This window comes from Schistocerca cancellata, chromosome 7 (genome assembly GCF_023864275.1).
Source record: "Schistocerca cancellata isolate TAMUIC-IGC-003103 chromosome 7, iqSchCanc2.1, whole genome shotgun sequence".
NCBI classification, from domain to species: Eukaryota; Metazoa; Arthropoda; class Insecta; order Orthoptera; family Acrididae; genus Schistocerca; species Schistocerca cancellata.
Window position 1 is genome coordinate 56,233,430 of NC_064632.1, and position 23,620 is coordinate 56,257,049.

Sequence of the window (23,620 nt, forward strand, 5' to 3'; positions counted from 1 at the left end):
TGCCACCCAACGTGCCCTAGAAGGTGTAAGTCAACTACCCTGGCCAGCAAGATCTCCGGATCTGTCCCCCATTGAGCATGTTTGGGACTGGATGAAGCGTCGTCTCACGCGGTCTGCACGTCCAGCACGAACGCTGGTCCAACTGAGGCGCCAGGTGGAAATGGCATGGCAAGCCGTTCCACAGGACTACATCCAGCATCTCTACGATCGTGTCCATGGGAGAATAGCAGCCTGCATTGCTGCGAAAGGTGGATATACACTGTACTAGTGCCGACATTGTGCATGCTCTGTTGCCTGTGTCTATGTGCCTGTGGTTCTGTCAGTGTGATCATGTGATGTATCTGACCCCAGGAATGTGTCAATAAAGTTTCCCCTTCCTGGGACAATGAATTCACGGTGTTTTTATTTCAATTTTCAGGAGTGTATTTGTGTTTCACAAGAACGATATTTTCTGAAACCGTGCTGACTATGTGTCCATAAACCGTTTCCTTCGAGGTACTTCATAATGTTCGAATACAGTATACGTTCCAAAACCCTACTGCAAATTGACGTTAGTGATATAGGCCTGTAATTGAGCGGATTACTCCTACTTACCTTTTTGGGTATTGGTGAGACTTGAGCAATTTTCCAGTCTTTAGGTACGGATCCTTCTGTGAGCGAGTGGTTGTATATAATTGCTAAATATGGAGCTATTTTATCAGCATGCTCTGAGAGGAACCTGACTGGTATACAGTCTGGACCGGAGGCCTTGCCTTCATTAAATGATTTAAGTTGCTTCGTTCCTCCGAGGATATCTACTTCTATGTTTCTCATCTTGGCCGTTGTTCTTGATTGGAATTCATGAATATTTTCTTCGTCTTCTAAGGATATCTAAGGATATCTAAGTAATATATTTTCTTTAATTTATAACCGTTTGTAAGTTAGTGAAATAATTTTATAAATACATGCAGATTTCATCCATTTTCTAATTTCTTCTCGTATGCGTTTAGTGATGTAGAAAATACAAAATACTACACGTTTGGGCAATGCACAGTGGTGTTCCAAACTTAAGGACGAAAGTAACTTTCGCTTGATGAGTCACTGTCAAATAATATAGCTCAATGAAACTTGAACCATATATGGAAAGAACTCACACAATATGTTATAGAAGTAACTAAAGGAGCGCAATGATACGGACAGAAATGAAACTTTTTTCAAAAACCAACGTCACCACGGTATATTGCGATCCACAGGACATTCTCAATAGGGTTTGTGGTCACCACAGACGGCAGTGCATGCTCAGCAACGTGCTACCACGCTAGCCACAACGTTGGTAAAGAGCGCTTGTGGCAAGGCGTTCCATTCCTACACAAGCGCGGTTGAGATGGTAGCGTCTTATGGGATCAAACAGCTGAGGTCATTGGTCCCTAAGCTTAGACACTAGTTACTGTAACTTAAACTAACTTACGCTAAGGGCAATACACACACCCTTGCCCAAGGGAGGACTCAAATCTGCGACGGGTGTAGCCGAGCGAACCGTGCCAAGGCGTCACAGACCTCGCGGCTACGCCGCTCGGCAGCGCGGGTGACACCAGCTGGATGCTCGTTGGTACGTGTGGGCGTGCTGCAATTGGTGTCCCAAACATATCCCATGCGTGCTCAATGCTATCCATGTCGCGGGAACTGGCAATTCGGTCCATCTGCCGAACACCCTCTCGTTCCAAGAGTTCCTCCAATTGCGCAGTTCTATGCCAATGTACATGAAAGCAGTGTCAGGGTGCAATTCAGCTTTGAAACGACGCACATGGAGAAGAAGTATAATATCGTTGACCACCTGACCGTGTTGTAAGATTTGAAGGCCATGCAACATACGCCTGTCCACATCATAGCACCTGGGTCATCATGACGAACATGTTCAATAGTGCTCCTGGGGGTATTACGTACCTTCATGTTTCGAGTGGTGGGAATATATAATGCATCCAGGAACACTGTCTAAAATGATCATTTTTGTGGTCCAGGTGTTCAAAATGGTTCAAGTGGTTCTGAGCACTATGGGACTTAACATCTGAGGTCATCAGTCCCCTAGAACTCAGAACAAATTAAACCTAACCAACCTAAGGACATTACACACATCCTTGCCCGAGGCAGGATTCGAACCTGCGACCGTAGCGGTCACGCGGTTCCAGACTGAAGCGCCTAGAACCGCTCGGTCACATCGGCCGGCGATCCAGGTGTTATGGAGTGGATGGGCAGAATGTTTCATTGGCGTACTGACCTCCAAACATTCGAACACATTACATTCACTGGTTAAAGTTATTGTGACTCTGTACCCCTTCACCATGCGCGGCTTTAGAGGGGTGCATTCGGCCGTTACTTCATTTTTATGGGTTATTATTATTATATTCGTATCCAGGACTGTACAATAAAATTATTTACAAAATCAAACATATCTTAAAAATACGACCGGAGTGTAATCGAACAACAGGCAGGATTTCGGCCGGGAATATCATATTGTCACCAGGTCCTCAACCTATCTCAGCACATAGGAGACGGACTGAGAGAGAGCAAATTACACGTGTGGCATTCGTGGACCTAACAGCAGCGTGTGATACAGTAAATCACAACCAACTCATAATGAAGATTTATACAATCACCAAGGACTATCGATTAATGCAAATCACCCAATGCTTTCTTCAAAACAGGCAGTTCTTAGTCATCCTGAAGAACAAGAGAAGTCGACGGAGGATACAGAAGAATGGTCTCCCCCAAGGCAGTGTGTATAATATCTACACCAATGACCAACCCGTCGGGACAGATACAAGATCTTACATCTGTGCCAACGATACAGCAGTTGGCAAACGAAGTACGTTCATTTGATGATATACTTATATGGATATGGTGTCTGTTCTTTCGACATGTCCGTAAGAACAGACATCATTGATGACCTGCAGTCGTCTAGAACGAAATTAGAATTATGTATTAATGCCTTAATCTTTTGACGGGCGTTGATATATGTCAACGGGAACAGGTGAAAATGCGTGCCCCGACCGGGACTCGAACCGGGATCTCCTGGTTACATGGCAGACACTCTATCCATCCGAGCCACAGAGGGCACAGAGGATAGTGTGACTGTAGGGACCATCTCGCACTTGCCCCCCGTGAGATCCACATTCTCACCTTATATGCCGACACACTACATTCGTAGTGTCCCTACCCAACACACTCATTACTCGTAGAGGAAGGTCATGGCCAGTATTGTCAGAACTATATACTTATATGGATATGGTGTCTGTTCTTTCGGACATGTCCGGGACTTGGTAAGAATGTCTTCCACTAGTAATGAGTCTGCTGGGTAGGGACACTACGAATGTAGTGTGTGGGCATGTAAGGTGAGAATGTGGATCTCACGGGAGGCATGCGCGAGGTAGTCCCTGCAGTCGCACTTTCCTCTGTGCCCTCGGTGTCTCAGATTGATAGAGTGTCTGCCATTTAAGGAGGAGATCCGGGGTTCGAGTCCCAGTCGGGGCGCACATTTTGACCTGTCCCCATTGATATATATCAACGCCCGTCAGCAACTGAAGGTATTAATATATAATTCTAATTACATTTAATGAGATGGAAATGGAACTGACTGCAGCCCTCGAACGCCTGACAAAATTCTATGGCAACAACCATCTAAAGCCTAACCCATCCCAAACGCAGGTGTGTGCGTTTCACTCGAGAAACAGACAAGCTACAAGAAAACTGGATATAACTTGGAGGGGAAGGTAATTACAACATACACACACCCCTACATACCTCGGCGTAAAGCTTGACCGAACCCTCACTTTAAAAGATCACTGCGCGAAATCAAAGTTCAAAGTCAGCAGCCGAAATAATAGAATACGCAAGCTCACTAACAGCTTATGGTGAGCTCAATCAGATGTCCTATGCACATCTGCGTTAGGCTTCCGTTTCTCCACAGCTGAATATGCAGCACCAGTCTGGCAGAATTCTGCACACACCAAGCATGTTGAAACATCTGTCAACGAGATAGGCCGCATCGTAACAGGTTGCCTACGATCAGCTCCAGTCGACAAAATGGATGACAGTATGAGACCATATCGAAATGTGCAGGAGGAAGAAGATATTCGAAGAATGGACTTGCCTGCCCGTCACTCCTACTTAAATCCTATCCAGTCTGTGTGAGATGCAAATGGGGGGGGGGGGGGGGGATGGAGAGACCTACTGCAGCACGTCCACATGGACCACTGCAGTGGTGGTAGAGGAGTGGAACGCTCTACCAGAAGAACTGCTTACCAACCTTGTGGCCAGAATGGGAGCACATTGCAGAGTATGCATTACCGTCCTTAGCGGTCACACACCCTATTAAGAAACATGCCTGCAAGGGGCTTTCACTCTGCCAACCGTTCTCGGCCACAGTGGTGGACTCTGAAACACTCCTAAGAATATCTATATATCTGTGGCCTAGGTTACCTCGAAAAGTCTACCTTTCTCGTGCTGTTACCGTCACTGGTTGCATCCTGCGATAGAAGCGCAACTTCGTGAGCTTCAAATGTAGATAATTCTACGTAGTTTGTTATTATGGACTTTAAATTTTTCAGTTCACAAAGATCAAGCTGTTTTTGTTAATATCTGATGGCCAGCAAGAGTGTATATTTTTTGCTCTAGGTTACAGTATACACCTCTTTAGCTGCGGAGTTCAACACGGTTGAGTATCGCGCAGTGGACTCGGCTTAATTCTTGGTACTATCAGGAATTTTCTTTGGTGGCAGGACTGGTATGGGTGCAGTTCAGCCTTGTGATGCTATCTAAGGAGCCGTTAGAATGAGATGAGTAGGTTGGATCTAACATTCTGCGTGGTGTCTGTTTGTTCTATATCGTGTCTCCCTACCACTTTCGCGCAACGACGCTCTGAGCGTGTTTTTTAGGAAATTGACTAGTTTGAACCTGGGACCTGTTGCTGGTAAGGAGACGTCAGACCACACATGACATGTAGAGTTCAGAATAGTTCAGTGAGACTAGCGATGATATAACCAAATACTTAATGATTTCGGCGTCAGCTCCACTGCACTGCCTGTAAAAGAATCTTAATACTAACTAAATTTAGTGGAAGGGGTTCAAGGCTTTCCTATTTTTAGTTAGCTGGTAAAATAACGTCGAGAAAGCAGTTACGTTTACCATTGGAAATTTTATTCTACTCACAAAACATTGTTTATAAATTGCACTGTTGATAAAAGGTAATGTTTTAATACAGGATGGTAAAAACCAACAGCGTTCAACAAAGTTCTACTATGGATTGAAGGATGACCTATGCCATATCACATCTATAATCTAGGTTTAAATTAAGTTTCACAAAAGAGCAAACTATCAATACGGTCTACGGTGACCCTCAATTATCTTTAATTACTTATCTAACTTGTCGTAAATTACAGTGGCTGATGTGGCTTCTCAATAACTATATAACAGAAGAATCATCGCATTTCATTTTTACTTCAAGTGGCAAATGTGAACACCATGAGCTTTAATTGACGATCGACGCTAGTACTACGCAAGAAGGGGATGTAACAGATGAGACTTCTGCAGTTCTGAGTGAAGCTTTATGCGCTGTTATGCGGCATCGCGTGCGTTCATTACCTTGTCGGTGCTCGTTGGGGGGCAGCGGGCAGCACAGCTCCGTTCACCTCGCCGTCTCGGAAACAACCCTTCTCTAACTTCTCCTTGCTACAATATACTGAAGTTGGTTTAAAAAAACTATCTGGCTGTGTTTTCATCTGACCAATCAGGGTCTCAATGTTAACCTTAAGCTCCGCCTACAAGAATTCTGTCTATCCAATGAGAAACGTTATAATTTTCGTGGTGGGGCAATGTTTTTAAAGTTTGCACGTAACAGAGACGCGAAAAAGTCTCACGCTAAAACTTGCAGCTGGTGTGGTCCTTTTAGTGTTATCGTGAGATCTATACTGTTCTTCTGGAGGGCTCTATCTTTTAACATGGGCTCGGGGGTGGTCCTAACGTAACAGAGACGCGAAAAAGTCTCACGCTAAAACTTGCGGCTGGGGTGGTCCTTTTAGTGTTATCGTAAGATCTATACTGTTCTTCGGGAGGGCTCTAGCTTTTAACATGGGCTGGGGGGTGGTCCTAGCGGTTAGCTGGTGACGTGGGTGTACGTCCCTTATCGCCTTCTAGCTTAACACGGTTCTGCTCTCGGCTTCTGTTCTCGTTTCTCCCCCCGGAACTGCGTCTGTCTCACGGTGGGAAGGTATGACATGCATTTAGGCATTCTTGTGTTAGTCTGTGGTATTCCATTTGCTCACTCGTTACTCGTATTACTTTGGTTAATTTAATGTCACGATTTATTCGGAGCTATGTGACATACTACTGGATTTGCTTATCATGTCAGGGTTTTCATGGAAGGTGTTGGATTTGCCTGACACCTTACAAGAATAACAGTGTGGTGACCCCACGGGACACCAAACAACATCGAAACGACATCTCTGGCTGAGAATGACATGGTAGCCTGTGGTTTAAAGTGGTACAACTGTGGCCAGATCGGTAGAGCCTTTCTTCCTTTTTGTGGGTCAAGGTGGTACTCAGTTCTTTACATGTGTACACGCATTTACAATTTATTTCTTCATTTATTTACACATCTCGCTCCGTAGGACCAAATTGAGGAGCAGATCTCCAAGGTCATGGAACGTGTCAGCACATGATATTACAACATAAAAGTAATAACAGACAAAATGTTTATGAACCCAAAACAGACAAGCCATAAGTTTAAGTAAACGCAAAGAACGATATAACATAAGAATTAGCTTAATCTTTCAAGGAAATCCTCAACAGAGGGTGTGATGCATAAGGAAAGAGCGTTGGTTACTGCTAAGATTTCTGAGATTTTGTAGGAGCTTATTGAAAATGGATGCAGTGGTATACTGCACACCTTCCTGCACAAGAGTCAACGAAGTGCGATCCAAATGCAGGTTGGATTTCTGCCGACTATTAACTGAGTGAAAGCTGCTAATTCTTGGGAATAAGTTGTTATTGTCAACAAGAAACGACAGTAGAGAATATATTTATTGAGAGGCTAATGTCAAAATACCAAGACTACTGAACACGGGTCGACAAGAGGTTCGCGAAATTAGACCACTTACCGTCCGAACTGACCATTTCTGAGCCAAAAACATCCTTTTAGAATGGGAAGAGATACTTTAAAATAAAATACCATGCGACGTAAGCGAATGAAAATGAGTGAAGTAGGCTAATTTTCGTATCGAACGATCGCTTACTTCAGATACCGTTCGAATAGTAAAAATGACAGCATTAAACCTTTGAACATGATCCTCAATGTGGGCCTTCCACGACAGTTTCACATCTGTCTGAACACCTGGAGATTTGATCTGTGCAGTTTCACTAATCATATGCCCATTCTGTGAAATTAAACCGTCGGGTTTTGTTGAATTGTGTGTTAGAAACTATAAAAACTGAGTCTTGCTATGATTTAGCATTAGTTTATTTTCTACAAGCGTGAACTCACATCATAAACTGCACTTCTTGAAACAGAGCCAATCTTACACACAACAGCCAAGATCGTGTCATCAGCGGTCAGAAATATTTTAGACTTACCCATAATAGTAGAGGGCATATCATTTATATAAATAAGGAACAGGAGTGGCCCCAACACTGATCCCTGGGGCACCACCTGTTTGACCACATCCCGCTGAGACCCCACATCACAGCGATTCTCAACACTGTGAATAATGACGTTTTGCTGTCTGTTGTTAAAGTAAGAGGTGAACCAACTGTTAGCTACTGCTCGTTTTCCATAATGGTCCAATTTTTGGAACAGTATTTTGTGATTAGCACAATTAAATTAAAAATATGTGTAGCGTTCGAAACATTTTGTTTAATCCAATCAGTACCTTACAGAGAAAAGAGAATACAGCATTTTCAGTTGTTAAACGACTTCTAAATCCGAACTGTTCGTTTGATAGCAAATGACGGATATAAAATGATCAATTATCCTTGCATACACAGCCTTTGCAATAACTTTAGCAAACACTGATAGCATAGAAATAGGTCCACAATTGTATACATTTCCCCTTTCTCATTTTTTATAAAGCGGCTTTACTACTGAGTAATCGCTTAAGAAACTAATCATTCTTAAAGGCTTAAACGTGCAGAACAGTTCTTTAATATTATACTATGTACTCCATCGTCTCTGTGAGAGTCCTTAGTCTTCAGTGATTTAATTATTGATTCAATCTCCCCCTTTTCAGTGTCAAGGAGGAGTTATTCAGACATTGTTCACGGAAAGGCTTTTTCCAAGAGGGTATATGATTCCCTGTAGAAACTAAGTTTTTATTTAATTCAGCAGTAATGTTCAGAAAATGATTCTTACAGACGGTACATATATGTGCCTTACCAGTACCAGAAATATTTTTTACTACGATCTTACTTTATATCACCGCCTTGTGCGTCTGACCAGACACTTCCACCGCAGCTGACCATATGGTTTTAATTTTATCCTGTGAATTAGCTATTCTATTTGCGTACCACATAACCTTTGCCTTCCTAATAACATATTTAAGCACCTTACAATACTGTCTGTAATGGGCTAATGTATCTTGGTTGTGATTACTTTCAACATTCTGATATAATTCCCGCTTTGTTCTACGTTATATCCTTATCCCACTAGTCAGCTTTGTTCTGCATGATATCCTTATTTCACTAGTCAGCAGTCAGGCTGCTTTTACTGCTAGTACCCCGTTTAGAACGTTCTAATGGAAAGCAACACTCAAAGGGCATGAAAAATGCGTTAAGGAAAACATTATATTTGTCATCTATATTATCGGCACTATAGACATCTTGCTACACGTGCTCCTTAATGAGGTTTAAATAACTCTCTATTGTCGTTGGATTAGCTTTCCTACATAGTTTGTAATTATATGTGGCATTTGCTTGAGTTCAAAATCCTTTTAGTGTTAAAATTTGAGCATCATGGTCTGAAAGGCGATTCACGCTTTTACTAACAGAATGCCCATCTAGTAATGAAGAATGAATAAAAATATTGTCTATGGCTGGGCTACTGTTCCCCTGCACCATAGTTGGTAAAAAACAGGCCCAGCATCAGATCATATGAATTTAGGAGATCTACCAAATTCCTTTTTCTTGCATGATTATATGTAAAATTAATATTGAAGTCACCACATATAGCAAATTTTTTGTACTTCCTATAAAGTGAACCAAGAACCCTCTATAGCTTTAGAGCTGTAGCATAAATTGTAAATGCTATATTCCTGGCTTTCGGCTAGGCCCATCCACCAGCCACACACCAGTGTACGGCGAGTTGTCAACATTCCAGTACAACAGCAACCCAACCACAGGAGATCACATTTCCAGCAGCCACCACAGTTCCAGGTGGCGGTATGCTCACCATCCTCCACCACTGCTATTGTCAACACTGTCTCTCCTCTGTGAGCCTTGTGCCACTACCCCCATTTGCAGGTACCCTTTTGCTGGACAGCTTTATAGCACTCTGAGCAGCTACCACTCTGAGGATTCTATAACGAGAGTTCGTAGTTCATGGTGCTCTGGGTTCAATTCCGACCACGCCAACAGGTTCTTCAAAATAGTTCAAATGGCTCTAAGCACTATGGCACTTAACATCTGAGGTCATCAGTCCCCTAGACTTAGAACTACTAAAACCTAACTAACCTATGGACATCACACACATCCATGCCTGAGGCAGGATTCGAACCAGCGACTGTAGCAGCAGCGCGTTTCCGGACTGAAGCGCCTAGAACCGCTCGGCCACAGTGGCCAGCTGCAGGTTCTTCGACCAGAGTCCCATCGCAGAGCATGCAGTGAATTCTGGGATTTACGTCAGCAACACTGCATACCACACTTCCAGAGATCACCTCCTCACATGTCGTGTCCACCTTGTCGAATCATCATGAGTGCCTCAGTCATCGACCACATACATGTATTGATGTTTTGGAATTAAATTTTCCTTGGGACATTTGAGTTTCAACTATGTCTTCAATAATGACCGAAGCTGAAAAAATAAATTATGATTTGTGCGACAGCCAGGACTTGAAGCAATGTGCCCTGCTTACTGGGCAGATATGTTAGTCCTTACACCACCGCAGCAGTGTAGCTGACACAGGTGCATACACTACCCTAGTCCAATGCTGTCGTTACCACAGACTTCATTTCACACCTTCTGCTTTGTTTCCCATTCTTAAGACATCAGTATTGCCGAGGCTCCCTGGGACTGAAACAGCACCCCAACCTCAAGTTGAAACTCATATGTCTCAATGAAAATTTAATTCCTTCAGATCAATACATCTCCAATGCCTGAGATGCAGGATTTCCCCATTAAGTACAAAACTGGATTGCTATTCCAATACCGGAGAACCTCAGCAATACTGACGATTTAACAAGGGGAAAGTACTCTGAAGACGTGAAGTGAAATTTGTATTTTGGAGGGCATTGGAGTAAATTAGTCCCGGGTTCCCAGGTTCGATTCCCGGCGGGGTCAGGGATTTTCTCTGCCTCGTGATGGCTGGGTGTTGTGTGCTGTCCTTAGGTTAGTTAGGTTTAAGTAGTTCTAAGTTCTAGGGGACTTATGACAACAGCAGTTGAGTCCCATAGTGCTCAGAGCCATTTGAACCATTTTTTTGAGTAAGTTAGTCCATGCAGCTTTGCTGGCTCAAGGTGAGGCAGTGGTTAGCTCGCTGGACTCGCAGTCGGGAGGACAATGCGTCAAACCCGTGTCCGGCCATCATGATTTGGGTCTCCTCGGATTTCCCTAAATGTCTTCAAGTAAATGCCAGTATGGTTCCTGTGACTTCCCCATCCTTCCCTAATCCGATGGGACTGATGACGTCGCTGTTTGGTCCCCTTCCCGGAAGGGTGTAATGGTAAAGCACATCTGCCCACTGAACAGGAGATCTGGGTTCAAGTCGCGACCGTGGCACAAGTTTTATTTCATTTCCTCAGCTTGTGCCATTATTGAATACATTCACATAAGTACAGTTTCCGGCTATGTCAATGATTCTATGTCATGACAGACTTGTGCAACATCAGTGAGAACGGCTAGCATTGATGTTACGGCTCACACTTTCTAAGAAAATGTTGCTGCATTTGTTCAGTAAACTAAAAAAGCTGTATTGATCACTTGCTAGCTGGACACATCCCTTCATTAGTAGCTTGCATTACCCACCGAGGATACAAGCACATCAAAAAAAGTTTTGCATCACCCCGGCTCCCTGAAGTCCTGAAGATAGACGTTGATTGTCGATATTGTATCACAGACACAGTCCCTTTGATTGTTGAGATATGTCACTAAACCCACGCAGAGATGTAAACAATCATGCATGAGCAGCGTCTATAAGACAGAGGGGTCAGACAGCCGATCAGTTCCAGTCATTTCACCAGGAAGGAGGCACACGGCTTGTCTGTAGTTCAACCATGCCTAGATGGTCCATACCGCGTTTCGACCTCGTCCACATTATTACTTTGTGTCACGAAGGGTTTTCAACAAGGGAAGTTGTAACGCCGGAAATGCATATCCTCCTATTTCCATCTATTGTACTATAAATTCTTTCCTTATTTTGTTACCTGATTATGTGACATTTCTGTGCCTTTATATATTGTAATATATATCGGGGCGGTTAGTAGACCCGCAACCGAGCGCCTCCCCAGGTGGCGGATAGGGGAATGCCTCCTAGATATAGGTGGTACCGAGGAAATGAAATACTCGGGGCGGACCAAAACTACTAGTAGCGTCTGTTCCCACAGTGGGCGGCTACAAAAGGCGTCTGCTCCACATGTCAGTGGCGGCCTCAACCAACCTCCTGATCTGCAAAGTCAGGTTGTACTCGGCAGCATGCCATACATCCAACTACTAAACATCATGATGGTGCAACGAGAACAATCTCATTACCCCGGGCCCCAGTCAATAGACTGGGATTGTCGTGAGCATCGGATTCCGGGGGCTCACGGACATCATGAGAAGAATCGGAGCTTCTCAAACTCCCTCAAGACCAAACGCAAACACTACATCGGCACACTCAACGTGAACACACTGATGAAGACAGGAAAGATGAAACAACTGACAGACACTCTCGAAAAATTTCAAATCAAAATATGTGCACTGCAAGAAACACGATTCACAGACGAAGACCATTTCAACACGGAGAATTTCAGAATATACAAAGGAAAACCATCGAGACAACTGAAAAACCTAAGGCTTTTTGGCACAGGATTTGCAGTACACAGGTCCATCACGGACAGCATAATCGACTTTTCGTCACCAAACGAAAGAATCAGCACCATCACATTGAAATCAGCCAATAAATCCTACACAATAATCAACGCACATGCACCAACTAATGACTACAACAGGAAAAACCCGGACGAAATTGATGACTTCTGGACGACAATGGAAGAAACTATCAGAAAAATTCCTGCACATAGAGTCAAAATAATACTGGGAGACTTCAACGCCAAACTCGGAAAAGAAAAGATATTCAGACATATCACAGGAAAACATACTCCACACAAGGACACCAACAAAAACGGAAAACATCTGATAGACTTTTGCAAAAGCCACGACCTCGCCATTATGTCAACAAAATTCAAGAAACCAACACGAAAACTTACCACATGGAAATTCCCCAGCGGAAAGCAAGAACTACAAATCGACCACGTAATAGTGCAGAAAGACTCACAAAAAGAAATTTTGAACATAGACACCCGTAAAGGCTACTTCGACTCAGACCACCACCTACTACAGATCAGGATTCGTCTTTTGCCCAAGAAAAAGCTCCAGAAGAACAAAATTGTTAGACCAGATCCAGAATACGTTACTTTAAACCAGACACAAATATTACACAAAATGGAGAAAACGACAGACTGGACACAACTTTCACGAAGAATCCGAGAGGCCATGAAACTAGCACAAGCACCACGAACACGGAAACACCGTTGGTGGAACCACACATGTGACCAAGCTATTGACCAACGAATCAGTGCATGGAAAAAATTTAGTTGCCATAAATCCCAAGAGAATTGGATGAACTTCTTGAAAACACAGAAGCAATCAAGCAAAATCATTCGCAGTGAAAAACGACAGTATGACAAACTGCGACTGACAGAGATCGAATCGGACTTCATGAAGAACAATACAAGAAACTTCTACAGAACGTGCAGAGAAAATATGACTGGATATCAACCACCCAACTTGTGCTTCAGAAGACCAGATGGAACCCTAGAAACCAATACCAAAAACAATTGTGACATTCTGGCAAAGTACTTTGAAAAACTGCTCAACACGGACCCCGCCATGGAAGAAATGATGACAGAAACGAGCACATACAATCCAGATAGTGAACCTCCAACTCTAGAAGAAGTTAAAGAAATAATAAAGTCACTCAAGAATCGTAGAGCACCAGGAAGTTACAAGACCCAGAACTCACCAAAGACATCCACAGGATCTTGGAAGACATCTGGAAAACCATGAAAATTCCTGACGACTGGAAAACTGCCCTGATACACCCACTACACAAAAAAGGTGACAAGACTAACCCGAACAACTACAGAGGAATATCTCTACTACCGGTCACATACAAGATCCTCTCTAAAGCTTTACTGAACAGACTAGAATGCCAAACCGACCACTTGATTGGGGAATACCAAGCAGGCTTCCGTAAAGGGCGGTCTTGTGCGGAACAAATTTGGAACCTGAAAATGATTTTACAACACAAACAGAACCTGATCATTACCTTTGTAGACTTCAAAAAGGCGTACGACTCTATCGACTGGAAAACTCTCTTCAAAATTCTAGCAGAATACAAAGTAGACAACAAAACACGAGCTATCATAGAGCAAACTTTAACCAACACGACCTCCAAAGTAAAGTTCTGTGGGGAACTATCAGAGCCCTTCGAAATTCGCACAGGTGTCCGACAAGGCGATGGCCTCTCACCTCTCCTTTTCAATCTGGTGTTAGATAAGGTCATAAAAGAATGGGAAACATCACAACAGGGGATAACCTTAGGAAACCTACAGATTAAATGCCTGGCTTTTGCAGATGATTTGGCGATTGTCACGAAAGGTATAAAGGAAACAAAAGACGCTATTGAAAAACTGCACGAAATCGCTTCCAAAACTGGACTACAGATCTCTTACGAAAAGACACAGTTTATGAGCACAAAGAAACTCTCATCTCTGAACACAAAGTATGGCACGATTTACAAAACAGCAAACTTCAAATACCTCGGTGAAACACTACAAATGAGTGGACATAACAGAGACTCAAATGAAGAAAGAAAGACTAAACTGGAGAAGGCATACAAAGTAGTGTGGAATCATTACAACAAGAAGTCTATCTCACAAAAAGCCAAATTACGCCATTACGACACGGTGGTGCTCCCCGAGGCACAATATGTAGCAGAGACCACACTAATCCGAGGGCATACACGTATCAGACAATTATAAAAAGTAGAACGGAAAATACTTAGGAAAATATTTGGCGCAACTAACAACAATGGAATATGGATCAAGAAACCTACAGAGGAACTGTACAAACATACGGAGACAATCACAGAAAAGATTAGAAAACGCAGACTATAGTTCTATGGACACCTTTACAGAATGCCATCACACAGGCTGACCAAACAGATCTTTGACTGGGTAACCACTAGAAACAACAAATGGGTGGCAGAGGTAGAAAACGACCTGAACCAGCTCAACATAACAGCAGACACAATAAACGACAGAATAAAGTTCAGAAACATCATTAAGAAAAGTAAACTACATGAGATACAATGCGACAAACGAACAGGCATAAAATGGACCGAAGAACGAAAGCAAGATCACAGCCAGAAGATGAAAGAAATATGGGCAACCAAAAAGGCAATCAAGATGAAGCCGAAGACACGAAGCCGACAAGAAGCATGGACAGAGGACCGGAAACAGAAACACAGCGAGCGAATGAGGGAAGTTTGGGCAGCAAGGAAGGCAGCAAAAGGAACTGGCCATGTAGTTTAGTCCAAATGCGCTCTTTAAGGGCAAAACGCCAATAATAATAATATATATATATATATATATATATATATATATATATATATATATATTCTATGTCGATGTATAATTGGTTTATTTTGTAAATATTGTTTGTATTTTACGCTGGGTCTTGCCTAGCTGTCGAACGAATACATCGATAGGTCGTGTGGAGAACCGAAGTGTTTAGGACCTTTGGTCGTGTTAACTCTGCCGCGTGGAGCGCGGGCAGAGCAGAGGGGGTCTGGCTGGGGTAGGGCGGTGGAGCAGGTGTGTTGAGTGACGCTCCCGCGAGTTGCCACGCTTTCGGGGTTTGGCAGCATGTAATTGCGCTCGACTTGCTATGTTAGTTTCTGACATGGTGTCGCGGACGGGAAGCGTTAGCTGGCACACATCAAGAGCCCATTTCCGCTGGAGACCGTGTCGAGTAGAAGGCGAGCAAACATCCAGCTTCTGCAACAGCGACGGCCGACAATGAGTGATTGTCGCCACCTCCTCGATCGACGACTTCAAACCTTCAATCAACCAACAAGGAAGACTGGTAGCACGTAAAGTTTTAGAACTGTATGGCAGACCTCAGCTTTTCAAAATGTTAAATTTTTCTCACTAAATTACAGCAACGTAGCATGAACCTTTGTTGCTCATTGTCCCAATTGCATTACCAAGCAGGGTCCCATACTTTTCCGGAATGAACCCGAGTGTCGTTGAAATTCAAACGCCAGCATTAAAGTAATATCATTCGATTTCACTGCTTTAATTTCAAAGTTCAGTTAAGGTATTCATAGCTGGCTACAATATTTAGATTACACAACCACAAATTAAGAGTGCGAGTTTTTTTACCGTATTTTAACTTAGCTGTGACTGCAGCTCAGCTTGGTACGTACTAAATTTTACTGTTGTTAATTGTTCAGAATCATTTAATTCAAGGTCAAAGTTAAATCTCTTCTTTCTAAATTGTGTAGATTCAAGTAGCTTTTGAAATGATTGTTGAGGTAGCCCAAGGCTAACCATATTTTACTGAATTCCGATGTGCTTCAGAAACAAAGCTCACTATTATTTTCAGTCACTAAAATAACTTTCAATTTTCCGGTTTTATTAATTCTTTTGCTAAATTAAGACAGAGTGTAGCGAAATTTATTACTTCTGACAAACATTCAGTTTTCACGCTACACATGTTAACCTTCAGTTGCCACGCTTCTAGTGCTAGTTATATGTGTAATAACCTTTCTTTTTCAGTTACTATAGTAATTGTCCGTAGGACTGGCGACCGCAATTTCCCCCAAATCTCAAGTATCTAATTACCGCTAGTTAATTGTTAACGTAACGGCCGCACATTTAATTTCTTTATTAACTTTACCCCTTTTAAAAATAAATTTCCACTAGTTTAATTTGCATTTTTCCTTTCATTTAGATGTAACCCTTTCCTCCCTCTTTACCGACAGATTAACTTCGGTGACGATTGTTTTTCCCAAATTTCCATTAGGTACACGCGGTTTAAGTTTTCACTGTCATTAAGGTCGATAAGAGAGGGGGAGGTTAGAAAGTGTCCAGGCGTCTCGGAGCGAACCAAAGCGATGTTGTACGGTCATGGATGAGATACAGAGAGAGAGGAACTGTCGATGACATGCCTCCCTCAGGTTCAAAATGGTTCAAATGGGTGTAAGCACTATCTGACTTAACATCTGAGATGATAAGTAGCCTAGACTTAGAACTACATTAACCTAACTAACCTAAGGACATCACACACATCCATGCCAAAGGCAGGATTCAAACCTGCGACTGTAGCAGCCGCGTGGTTCCGGACTGAGGCGCCTAGAACCACTCACCCACAGCGGACGGTCATCCCTCAGGCCGACCAAGGGCTACTACTGCAGTTGATGACCGCTACCTATGGATTACGGCTTGGAGGAATCCTGACAGCAATGCCACAATGTTGAATAATGCTTATCGTGCAGCTAATGGATGTCGTGTTACGACTCAAACAGTGCACAATAGGCTGCATGATGCGCAACTTCACTCCCGACGTCCATGGCGAGGTCGATCTTTGCAACCACAATACCAAGCAGCGCGATGCACATGGGCTCAACGACATGCCGAATGGACTGCTCAGTATTGGCATCACGTTCTCTTCACTGATGAGAGTCGCATATGCCTTCAACCAGACAATCACCTGAGACGTGTTTGGAGGAAAACCCGATCAGGCTGAATGCCTTAGACACACTCTCCAGCGTGTGCAGCAAGGAGGTTTCCTGTTGTTTTGTGGTGGCATTACGTGGGGCCGACGTACGCCGTTGGTGGTCATGGAAGGCCTCGTAACGGCTGTACGATACGTGAATGCCATCCTCCGACCGATAGTACAACCACATCGGCATCATGGACGACAACTCTCGACCCCATCGTGCACATCTTGTGAATGACTTCCTTCAGGATACAGACATCGCTCGACTAGAGTGGTCAGCATGTTTTCCAAACATGAACCCTGTCCCACACGCCTAGGACAGACTGATAAGGGCTGGTTATGGACGACGCGACCCACCAACCACTCTGAGGGATCTATGTCGAATCGCCGTTGATGAGTGGGATAATCTGAATCAACAGTGCCTCGATGAACTTGTGGGTAGTATGCCACGACGAATACAGGCATGCATCAGTGAAAGAGGACGTGCTACTGGGTATTAGATGCACCGGTGTGTACAGCAGTCTGGACCACCACCTCTGAAGGTCTCGCTGTACGCTGGTACAACATGCAATGTGTGGTTTTCATGAGCACTGAAAAGGGCTGAAATGATGTTTATGTTGATCTCTAATCCAATTTCCTGTACAGGTTTCGGAACTCTCGGAACAAAGCTAATGCAAAACTTTTTTGGTGTGTGTGTAACCTCCCCCTCAATTATCGACCTTAATGACAGTGAAAAATTGAACCGCGTGTACCTAATGGAAATTTGGGAAAAAGCAATCGTCACCGAAGTTAATCTGTCGGTAAAGAGGGAGGAAAGGGTTACATCTAAATGAAAGGAAAAATGCTAATGAAACAGGTGGAAATTAATTTTGAAAAGGGGTAAAGTTAATAAAGAAAGTAAATGTGCGGCCGTTACGTTAACAATTAACTAGCGGTAATTAGATATTTGAGATTTGGGGGAAATTACGGTCGCCAGTCCTAAGGACAATTACTATAGTAACTGAAAAAGAAAGGTTATTACACATATAATTAGCACTAGAAGCGTGGCAACTGAAGGTTGACACGTGCAGTGTGAAAATGAAAGTTTGTCAGAAGTAATTAATTTCGCTACACTCTGACTTAATTTAGCAAAAGAATTATTAAAACAGGAAAATCGAAAGTTAATTTAGTGACTGAAGTTAATAGTGATCGAATGATATTACTTGAATGCTGGCGTTTGAATTTCAACGACACTCGGGTTCATTCCGGAAAAGGAAGTGACCCTGCTTGGTAATGCAATTGGGACAACGAGCAACAAAGGTTCATGCTACGTTGCTGTAATTTTGTGATTTGAACAGTTTGAAAAGCTGAGGTCTGCCATACAGTTCTATAACTTTACGTGCTACCAGTCTTCCTTGTTGGTTGATTGAAGGTTTGAAGCCGTCGATCGAGGAGGTGGCGACAGTCACTGATTGTCGGCCGTCGCTGTGGCAGAAGCTGGATGTTGGCGCGCCTTCTTCTCGACACGGTCACCAGGCGAAACGGGCTCTTGATGTGCGCCAGCTAATGCATCCCGTCGGCGACACCATGTCAGAAACTATCATCGCAAGTCGAGCGCAATTACATGCTGGCAAACCCCGAAAGCGCGGCAACTCGCGGGAGCGTCACACAACACACCTGCTCCACTCGCTACTCCATCCAGACTCTCTCTGCCCGCGCTCCACGCGGCAGAGTTAACACTACCAAAGATCCTACACACGTTGATTCTTCACACGACCTATCGATGTAATCGTTCGATAGCAGTTTTCCCTAGGCCAGACCCAGCGTAAAAATACAAATAATATTTACGAAACAAACCAATTATACATCGGCATAAATGCATAAATATATATATATATACAAATAGTAAAACAATTACAATATGTAAAGACACAGAAATGACGTATGTTGAGGTAACAAAACAAGGAGAAAAAAAATTAAAGTACAATAGATGGAAATAGGAGGATATGCATTTCCGGCGTTACATGTGTGTATTAGTAAGTCCCTTGTATGGCTAGCTAAGAAGGGTCGGAGTTCAGAGGAGGGCGGAGGCATACCGCCAGAAGTTTACCATGCGTATTTAGGTGACGTTTCAGCCAGTTTTCAAGTTGACGGCCTCTTCACTCTATGCCGTAATTCGTAAACAAGAGTTACTCCTCTAAGACCTCCATTCACCCCGACGCCAGCTATTCACTGACACGTACTGCGGCGTCCTCTCCGGACCAGAAGTCCCTGCAGAGGGTTATCTCAGCCCGTAGCGGAACTTCCAGCGCGGAGTCGGGATAGCCTTTCCCTCGCGGCGCGCGATAGCGCGGGAAAGCTAGCCCACCCGCCCGCCATATTCCTCGGCGGCCATTGCGACACTGACGTGAGCCTCCGCGCCGCACCGAGGTGTGCCGACATTTGCATAATTATCTGACGGGGACGGGCCGCGGTCTCCGTGGCTGGCGCGCCAGTTGCCTGACTAAGCGACGCAGATTTTTTTCCCCTTTCTCTTTTTCTGTGCGGGGAGTCCACCTGTTTCTCTGCTCTTTTCATTCTTTTTTTCATAACTTCTGACGACTCGGCATTTTTGCCGGCAGTGTTACCTGTCCTTTTTCTCAGTGCTTTCCGTCCTCAGGTTTTTTCATGTCATGTTAGATAGAATTACGGCTTGACAGTCTGCAAAGAAGTATGAGGTGTGCTAACAAGTTATTTATACTTTTGTCGATAAGAACTGCCTCGCAACGCTTGGCTGTTATGTGACTCTATGCTTACGTAATGAGAACATCATATTTGATGAAAATATACAGTCAGGAGGAAAGATACGTGCTGTGAGAGGTGAGTATAGAATTCTGAACAAAAAAACTTCAAATGAACAAATGTCCTTTTCTTAACCGTATTCGTAATTCATATGTTTTAAAGTCGTGAGCGTCAATCGCACGTTCTTCTTCACTAGCACTCAGATGCCAGAAGAAAAGCGACATTAGGCTACATGGTGTACGTAGTGCTGTCTTTACTGACCATATCAGTACTTACTTCACTTGCTCTTGCTCGTACTTTACAAGCGTATCCTCATATAAAGGACCCTACGAATGTACTCAGGTCAGCAATAGATCAGCTGTCTACATGAGCTGCAAAATACATTGCAGTTGACGGTGGAATTTTTGAATATATTTTGTCAGTAAACGTACGCAATAATACAAAGTATTAGGTCACATTGTTCCATTTACTATCACCTGGACTTCTCCCGTTTCACATTATTTTCATTAGCTTCCTCGGAAACTGTTAAGAACAGGACGCACGTCGATACGATGGATTTTATTCAGCATCACTAATAATATCTCCCCCCCCCCCCCCTCAAAGCACGCACCTTTCCCCTTGACTCACACTGTACATTTAGCTATGTAGCAGTATATTTGTGGTTTTTGTTTTAACTTGCAGCAGTGTTTATTATTGACATCAAAACAGACAGAAAACAAAAGAGAGTCCAACAAACCTCTTTTTGTGCTTTTCCCAGACTAATAGAAGGCCTGTGATAAGGTAGGTAGGATGTAAGTATGAAAAATACTCAGTTACCAGAATGTACGCCTACTGCCTTTAAACCACTGTACGATATCACTATAACTAGTATAAACGAAAGCTTGTTTCTATGCACTATGGAATAAAACGACGCTGTCATCTGGCATAAATCCTTTTTAAGTTACATAACAAAGTTATAGAACAATGAAATTCAAAAAAATCCCAAGAAGATGGATCTGTGAAGGAACAAAAATATTCAGTATTTTGAACATGGCTGCACTACAGCAACGGTTATAGAACACCAGGATAACCATCATACACTCCTGGAAATGGAAGAAAGAACACATTGACACCGGTGTGTCAGACCCACCACACTTGCTCCGGACACTGCGTGAGGGCTGTACAAGCAATGATCACACGCACGGCACAGCGGACACACCAGGAACTGCGGTGTTGGCCGTCGAATGGCGCTAGCTGCGCAGCATTTGTGCACCGCCGCCGTCAGTGTCAGCCAGTTTTCCGTGGCATACGGAGCTCCATCGCAGTCTTTAACACTGGTAGCATGCCGCGACAGCGTGGACGTGAACCGTATGTGCAGTTGACGGACTTTGAGCGAGGGCGTATAGTGGGCATGCGGGAGGCCGGGTGGACGTACCGCCGAATTGCTCAACACGTGGGGCGTGAGGTCTCCACAGTACATCGATGTTGTCGCCAGTGGTCGGCGGAAGGTGCACGTGCCCGTCGACCTGGGACCGGACCGCAGCGACGCACGGATGCACGCCAAGACCGTAGGATCCTACGCAGTGCCGTAGGGGACCGCACCGCCACTTCCCAGCAAATTAGGGACACTGTTGCTCCTGGGGTATCGGCGAGGACCATTCGCAACCGTCTCCATGAAGCTGGGCTACGGTCCCGCACACCGTTAGGCCGTCTTCCGCTCACGCCCCAACATCGTGCAGCCCGCCTCCAGTGGTGTCGCGACAGGCGTGAATGGAGGGACGAATGGAGACGTGTCGTCTTCAGCGATGAGAGTCGCTTCTGCCTTGGTGCCAATGATGGTCGTATGCGTGTTTGGCGCCGTGCAGGTGAGCGCCACAATCAGGACTGCATACGAGCGAGGCACACAGGGCCAACACCCGGCATCATGGTGTGGGGAGCGATCTCCTACACTGGCCGTACACCACTGGTGTTCGTCGAGGGGACACTTAATAGTGCACGGTACATCCAAACCGTCATCGAACCCATCGTTCTACCATTCCTAGACCGGCAAGGGAACTTGCTGTTCCAACAGGACAATGCACGTCCGCATGTATCCCGTGCCACCCAACGTGCTCTAGAAGGTGTAAGTCAACTACCCTGGCCAGCAAGATCTCCGGATCTGTCCCCCATTGAGCATGTTTGGGACTGGATGAAGCGTCGTCTCACGCGGTCTGCACGTCCAGCACGAACGCTGGTCCAACTGAGGCGCCAGGTGGAAATGGCATGGCAAGCCGTTCCACAGGACTACATCCAGCATCTCTACGATCGTCTCCATGGGAGAATAGCAGCCTGCATTGCTGCGAAAGGTGGATATACACTGTACTAGTGCCGACATTGTGCATGCTCTGTTGCCTGTGTCTATGTGCCTGTGGTTCTGTCAGTGCGATCATGTGATGTATCTGACCCCAGGAATGTGTCAATAAAGTTTCCCCTTCCTGGGACAATGAATTCACGGTGTTCTTCTTTCAATTTCCAGGAGTGTATTAGCAGCTCATTCAGTAAAAGCTGTCTCCACATGACATTTATCGGCATCGCCCTGTAAGCCCATATGTAAAAATCAAGGCCGTGATGTGACAAGCCATGATTATACCGGTCTTAATTTTTACATTTGGAGATGAAGACCGTTGCCGATAAACGTCATGTGGAGACAGCTTTTACTGAGAGGATTGCTAATGTGAAGTTGTCTGTCCTTCCGAAGAAGACGGGTTTAGATTCATCGAAACCGTGATCAAGGTTGTTTGAAAACTACCGTTTTTTTGCTACTGGTTGGCTGTCCTTTTTTGCTGCAAGCAAAATTACCTACACTGTCTCATTTTCAGCGACCTCAGTTGCCTAGCATATACTGAAAGCGCTTTACAAGAAAATGTGTTTCAGTTGGGAACGTTTTACAAACTTATCAAATGTAAAGAAAACAAAGAAAAATGAGAGTTACATGCAAATAGGAGCTTACAAGGGCCTTACAACCTACAGGGTCTCATGTCTGCAATGGATATTCTGCAGTTAAACCACTGGCACCTGTTGTCGACGCCGTAGTGGTCGATCACAGAACACTATCATGTTCCCGTTAGCTGGAGTAAAGGAGAGAAAGAATCGTAAGGCAGTATTGGCTGGGAGACCCCAGGGTGTTATGGTGTTATGCAACCGCTTAATCGGCAAGGCATTTCTTCCATGGTGCAGAATGACCATTTTCTTTCAGGTTTGTTTAAGTTGTGTCTTGAGATTTTCTATTGAGTACAGGTGTCTGTAATGGTTGCATGCATAGTGGGGTGTCATGTTGCTTTCGTACAATGTTGACAGAAACGAGAGACTAAACTTGGTGCCCGCATATCCCCCACTCCTCTCGAGTAATATCCAGGGGGCAATCGGGATTAACTTAAGGCTACTGTTTGTCCTTCCCTTGGCGTCTAAATATTGGCACTGAAAACTTTTTCCACTCACAGGATACGAACAGTCTTACCTCCTAGCCCAGACCTGCCCATAGGCTTGCATTAGTCACCTCGGCAACGGAGGCTGGTATTGGCTGCAGTAGGTACTACAAGGTAATAGAAAAGTTACTTTTCGCTACGTCATTATGAAACTAACATGTAGATACAGTTTAAGCTATTGGATTTGAGACCA